Below are 6,959 nucleotides of genomic sequence, written 5' to 3' on the forward strand. Positions count from 1 at the left end.
AAAAGTACATTGTATTTACTCTTGCTTTGCTTTTGTTGGTTTGAATTATCAATTAAAAAAAAAACAAAAAAAAACATCAATTAATCAATCATGTCAGGCACTGAAGATATGCCTTTGAATGACATTGATGTAGAGGAAGAACCTCTTATGCATGATGACGAATTGCCCTCTTCATCTAATGATGTGTGTAATCGTCTTTCTAGTTTGGAAGGCACTATGTAATTTTTGCTTAAACAAATGAAAATTTTAACTCAAAATGCTTTGGATAAAGGCAAGAGACCTTTAGATGAGAGTTTACCTGATGCATGTATGCATGATATACAAGTTATACATGACTCCTCCGTAGTTATTCCTCCATTGCCAGAAGCTAAGTGTGGTAGCTTAAAGACCTCCTCCTAAGTTCAATGGCACGGTGACACAAAGGACTGTAGATGCAGTGAAACAGTGGCTTTTTAAACGGGAGCAATGTTTTAAGTTATGCCATATTCATGAGGATGCTTAAAAGATACAGCAAGCTACATATAATCTCATGGATGCCGCTCACCATTGGTGACAGAAAATTGAGCAGGATCATGCAGAGCCATCTACTTGGATTGCATTTAAGACATTGTTTTATAATAATTTTGTCCCTTCAGATGAGCGAACAAGGGCTCTAAATGTGTGGTTCTTCATAGCTTAGAAGAGCTACTCTGTCCACAAATATGCGGACAAGTATAGAGAGATTCTATTAAAGGTCCCTGAACATATTCTTGACTTTTTGCAAGTGCATAAATTTGTCATGGGCTTAAAAGAAACCTTAAGGCTACTTGTCAGGAAGGAGATACGTAAAACCTTGAATGAGGCAGTGGAGCTTGCATTAGTCCTTGAAGATGGGAAGGCCCAAATATTTCCTTGGACTAGTGGTGCATGCCCTGTCTTTACTCCTGCAGTTGCACCTAGTGCTCCTCGTGCGAAGGACACTAGAGAAGTGCATATGATCAAGACTGTGACAGGTACCAAGAGGAAGGTATCTGCTATGGCTAAGAGAGCCTACAATAAATCCATGCTCACTCCACAGAAAATGGAGAAAGCAATGAGAGAAGGACTCTGTTACAGATGCCTGGGGTAGCATAAATTTAAGGCTTGTCCCAAGAAGGCAAGAGTTAGTGCTCAAATGGTGCTTCATCCAATGCAGGATGTGGATAAGGTGAGAGATAACCTAGATGAGTCACCTCCACATGACGCTGGTTATCATGAATGGATCCTAGCCATCACAGTAACAAAGAAAGTACCAACTATGCCAGATGCCGTGTTATCACCTGAGGCACAAAAGGGGTACCAGTTTGCTGACACTAAGCTCATTGTAATGAAAGGCATAGTGGCAGGATGTCCTGTGCATATGTTATTTGATACAGGCTCTTCACATAATGTTATTAGCTCTAATCTCGTCAAGAAGCTGAAGCTCAAGACTACTCCTTCAGAATATAGTTATTTGGTAGAGCTAGCTAATGGGATGGGTACAAAGACATGGGATCAATGAGTTGTTGACCTCCCTGTATAGATCCAGTTCTATGAGGACAGATTGGATTTTGAAATTACACGGCTTGCAAGATTCGACCTAGTGTTGAGCAAGTAGTGGCACGCAAAGAAGAGACCTATCATTGACTTCTCTTCTCATATTTATCAATTTGAGCACGAGGGCCGATGATTATTGATTCGCGGAGAACTGGATCTCCAAGAAGCAAAGATTCTCTCGATGACCAAGGCGCTCAAGTTTGACTAAATGTGGAGCATAGGATTGAGATCGTCCCAGGAGCTAATCCACTTGTTACTAGACCCCCGTTCAGAATGAGTCTATAGGAGGAGAATGAAGTTCGTAAGATGAGTACTTAAGCAAAGGATTGATTAGACCTAGCTTTTCACCCTTTGCAGCCCCTATTTTACTTGTAAAAAAGAAAGATGGTTCTTTTCAAATGTGTGTAGACTACAGGGCTTTAAATAAAATAACTGTCAAGCATAGATATCCTATGCCTCGTATTGATGATCTCTTGGATGCTCTAGGTGGTGCTTCTATCTTTAGTAAGATTGATTTAAAAAGTGGTTACCACCAGATTAGAGAAGAGATGAAGATATTTATAAAATTGCTTTTAGAACAAGATTTGGTCAATATGAGTATTTGATTATGCCTTTCGGTTTAACAAATGCTCCTGCTACTTTTATGATGTTAATGAATGATTTACTAAGACCATACATAGGCAAGTTCGTTGTAGATTTTATTGACGATGTGCTTGTGTATAGTAAGAGTATCCATGAACATGAGTCACATTTGGTGACAGTCTTTGAAACCTTGCGGGAAGTAAAACTCTATGCTAACCTAGACAAGACGATTCTATGTTTAGAAGAGATAGAATATTTAGGTCATATTGTATCTGCCAATGTGATCAAGATGGACCCCAAGAAGGTTGTTGTGATACTTAGCTAGCCAATGCCCCAAAATGAAACAGCTCTTCATTCCTTTTTGGGATTGTCAAGATTCTAGTATAGGAGATTTATATACACATACTCGTATATAGTTGCTCCTATGATAGATTTATTGCAAGATATGGTGCCCTATGTGTGGACATTAGTGCAACAAGAAAGTTTTGAGACTATGAAACAAGCAGTTTCTACAATCCCTGTTCTCAAGATAGTTGATCTTGAGAAACCATTTTTTTTAGAAACAGATGCAAGTAGCACCATGATAGGTGCAGTCCTTAGCCAAGAAGGTAGGCTTGTAGCTTTTGAAAGCAAGAAGCTTTCCCCAAGCCAACAGAATTGGCTAGTTCATGAACACAAGCTTTATGCTATTGTTCGTTGCCTTAAAGTTTGGCAACACTATTAATATGGTGCAAATTTTAAAGTTTATACAGATCACCATACCGCTAAGTATTTTTGTAGTCAACCAGATCTTTGAGGGCACTAAGCTCGATAGGTTGAAATGATGCAAGAATTTCATATGGAAATTCTATACAAGAAGGGTAAGGATAATGTTGTTGCTGATGCATTATCTCGTATAATGTATCAAATGAGCTTTACAATTTTAGAAAGCTCATTGCTTCAAGAAATAAAGGAAGCACAGTTATAGGACTCTTATATGGCAAAAATCTATCAAGCCATAGAACGAGACTCTTTGATTAGGGATGGACCAGATACTTCTGTTTCATTACCTACTGTTATTTCTGATAAGGAAAGTTCATTTAAGAACTTTTCAATTGAGAATGGGTTTCTTAAACAAAAAGGCAAGATCTGTGTTCCTAGTGCATGAGAACTATGAAAGAAAGTTTTGTTTGATAACCATGATGTGCCTTGCGCAGGACATCATGGTATTGATAAGACTATATAGCTTGTTAGAAGGACATTTTGGTGGCCAAAGTTGGCCAAGGATGTCTGCCAATATGTCCAACAATGCTTTCAATGTCAAGTTAATAAAGCAAAAAGGGTGAAGCCACCAGGTCTGTTAATGCCATTACAAATTCCAGAATCTAATTGGAAAAGTATTTCCATGGATTTCATTGTCGGCTTACCTAGAACCCAGAGACAAAAAGACACTATCCTAGTGATAGTGGATCACTTCAGTAAAATGGCTCATTTTATAGCCACTCGTGAAAGTGTGGAAGCTCCACAATTTGCAAATTTGTTTATTGATCATGTGTTTAGGTTGCATGGTCTACCTACGTCCATTGTGTCTGATAGGGATGTCAGGTTTACTGGTCATTTTTGGCATCATGTCTTTGGTCGTTTAAAAGTGTCTTTAAACATGTCAAGTGGTGATCACCCAGAAACAGATGGTCAAACAGAAAGAGTCAATCAAATATTAGAAGACATGCTGAGAGCATATGTATTTGATAAACAAACAGATTGGGATATGCATTTGTCTTTGTTAGAATTTGTGTATAACAACAAACCTCATAAGGCGACAAGTTTGTGTCCTTTTCAAATAAATTATGGAATGAATCCAAGTTTTCCTAGTACAGTAAGGTCAGATGAGAAATACCCAGCTGCGGCAGAATTTCTTACTAACATGCATGCTAATATTAAAATTGCTCAAGCCAAGTTACAGTAAGCTGCTGATAGGATTAAGCATTTTGCAGATAAGAAAAGGTCAAGTAGGATCTTTGAATTAGGAGAAAAAGTTTCTCTCCAAGTACCAGCCAAGTCGTCTAGTTTATCGACTGGAAAATGTCCAAGGTCATCTCCAAGATATTGTGGATCGTGGAAATTTATTCAGAAGCTAAGTGATGTAGCTTATCGATTGGAACTTCCTCCTGGATGCCGTGTTCATCCAGTGTTTCATGTTAGCAAATTAAGAAAGTATATCTCATGTGATGATAATCTAATTGATGGTATGGTACCTTTGCAGGAATAGGATTCAGTTGTTGACTATGGACCAAACAAGATACTAGATCAAAGAGAGAAATGGTTGCGTAATCGTACTCTCCACGAGTATCTAGTTGCCTCGAAGGGTCTACCAGTTACTGATGCTACATGGGAATCAGAAACTCTGATTCGACAACACTTCCCATCACTAATCATCGAGGACAATGATTTTGAAAGGGGGATAGAATGTCAGACATAATAACCTTCGGCTGTGTAAGTAGCCCAAGACGGCCATTAATTAGTGTGTCTCAGACAAGGGCAAGAAGTGCCAAGGTTCGAAGCTTGGGGGATGACCTCAGATTTCTTGCTAAATTGGGTAGGACTTGTCTATTTGGGAAGATGAGTCGGGTGCACCATGAAAATAGGCCCTAGAGACCCGATTAGAAGGTGGGAAGAGGGTATATTTGGTTGGGAGGTAAGTAAGACACACAGAAAATCTTCTTCTCTTTCTCACAACTTATTAAGGGACCACATCATAGGAAAGAGAGACACTATAGGGCCACAAATGGATTTGAAGGATGTAGGCAAGATGGAGGCACTTTGGCCAAAGTCAAGTGCACTGATGGTCACTTGCAACTACTTCATGGTCCTTAGGTCTTATCCACTAAAGAATAGTGCATTGTGAAGAAAATTATCAAGTCTGTATGCACCCCGGCGGCAGGTATGATATGTTCCCTCAGGTCTCGTTTCTCTAAAGATGACCAGTTATCAGGGCTAAAATCTCATGATTAGCATAATATATGTTAGGTTTGCCTTGACATTGGTTGCAAGTAGCCTCAATATTTCTCTATTTAGTATCTACTCCATGTTTATAATGCTTCTCCATTTGTGACAGTTTGTACTACTAATCATGATCGTGGGATGCCTCACTCCAAAAATATACGAGGCGTTTTATAGTTTGTTGAATTTAGTACAATGGATCTCACAAAAGGAGTTCAAGACATCCTTTATTGAATCTGCAAGGCAGGAAGCAGTGGAGATAGTCTATCTCTTTGAGAAGTGTCTGCCCAAGAGCATGCTCACGATACCTCCTGGTGCATCTCCTAGATGAAGTAGAGATTGCAAGTTCCATCCATATGTGATGTGATGGATTTTTGAAAATAGATTTCTAGAAAAGATGGATGGATTTGTGCAAACATTTATCCTATCGGGTCATTGTAAATCGGTGCATGACCTATTTTTTAAATTTTTTCATGACACGAGACAGCATAAATGTTGATTCACTCTTATATGTGATATTGAATAGCTAATCTTTTATCCAAATCCGAGACAACCTTGATGGTGGTATGTTGTGCTGTCAGCTCCTCGGATTGCGCGAGTGTATGATGAAAGCAATGTTTCCAATTTAGATGAGGAGAGTATGCAGGTGGAGGGGTACTCAATATTGCGAAGGGTGGTGGGTGAAGAGAGGGCTTGGAGTGTGCAAAGGAGAGAGGCACCAACAATTTTTTTGTCACAACTACTTTGACTTGTAAGAAAATCATGCATATATGTATCATATCAATTGAAGGAAAAAAATTAACTTTTTGAAGCACCTCAAGCTAGTACAAAGAAACAACTACCACTTTTATGGCTTTCTTTGTAATGACATTTTTAAAATCAATAAAAATCATTAAATAGGATCATTAAATTTTTCTATAATTTTTATTAATCTAGATCTCATCAAGCTTATAAATGCTAAATAACTCATGTGAAAGTTATTATCGAATTAGTGAAACCTTGTCAAATCTTGTTTTAGCCGCTTGTGTGGCTTTAAGCCAATTTTGTTGCTCCCTGACAATACTAGTGATGACAAGATTTTGAGCTTATGTTGTGCTTCAAGCAACAATGTTTTACTTGGAGTTTGTATGCTAGTAATTAGATTCTTATGTGATTGGAAAAATAACTTAACATGATGTTGCACTTTAAGTTTGGTTAGGAAGCTAGATTAACTTGATACTTCAATCCAACTTGATACAATGCATGCTATTTTTGTGCACATGAGGGACACTATGTTGTCATCTTCTTAACATTTCAAGAAAAGTTGATGGCAGGAATAAAATTTTCTATAAATATTGATACTTTTATAACTAACTTGATAGAAAATGTCAAATTCTCTAGTAATGTAAATAGTTTTGATCTACTCAATGTAGTACAATTTGCACTATCACAAATTGAGATTACTCTTATCCAAGTTTTTGATGACTTGGGTCTTAGATTCATAGCATTCATCAAAATATTTGTTGCTATGACCATTGATAGTGTTGGAAAATGGAGTGCTAGGACTAGAATAGAGAAAGTGAAAGTGATACCATGTTGGAGAATTCCTCTAATATAATATTAGAGAATAGAATGCAAGAATGAACACTATACAAGAATGCTATTTCTCTAGTCTTCTATCCACTACTAGTTTATTGCTAATGTAGCTACCACTAAGTGGTTTCTATATAAGTATAAGATAGTGGTAGGTGACATCCACAATGTGGGTGGTAGGTGAGAGTTATCACATGTGGTAGGTATCCACTTTTAGTTTCTAATGAAGAAAGTAATAGCCTATCGAGACTTATCTTTACGATAGGTAAAAT

The 6,959-nt window shown here is 37.8% G+C and overlaps 1 pseudogene; it reads left to right on the forward strand.

Moving 5' to 3' along the window:
• Positions 1–778: 778 nt before the first annotated feature.
• LOC148039466 (uncharacterized) lies at positions 779–1,762 on the forward strand (annotated as a pseudogene).
• Positions 1,763–6,959: the final 5,197 nt, after the last annotated feature.

The sequence above is a fragment of the Lygodium microphyllum genome, chromosome 2 (assembly GCF_053477565.2).
Source record: "Lygodium microphyllum isolate KBCC chromosome 2, Lygodium_microphyllum_v1.1.10, whole genome shotgun sequence".
Taxonomy (NCBI): Eukaryota; Viridiplantae; Streptophyta; class Polypodiopsida; order Schizaeales; family Lygodiaceae; genus Lygodium; species Lygodium microphyllum.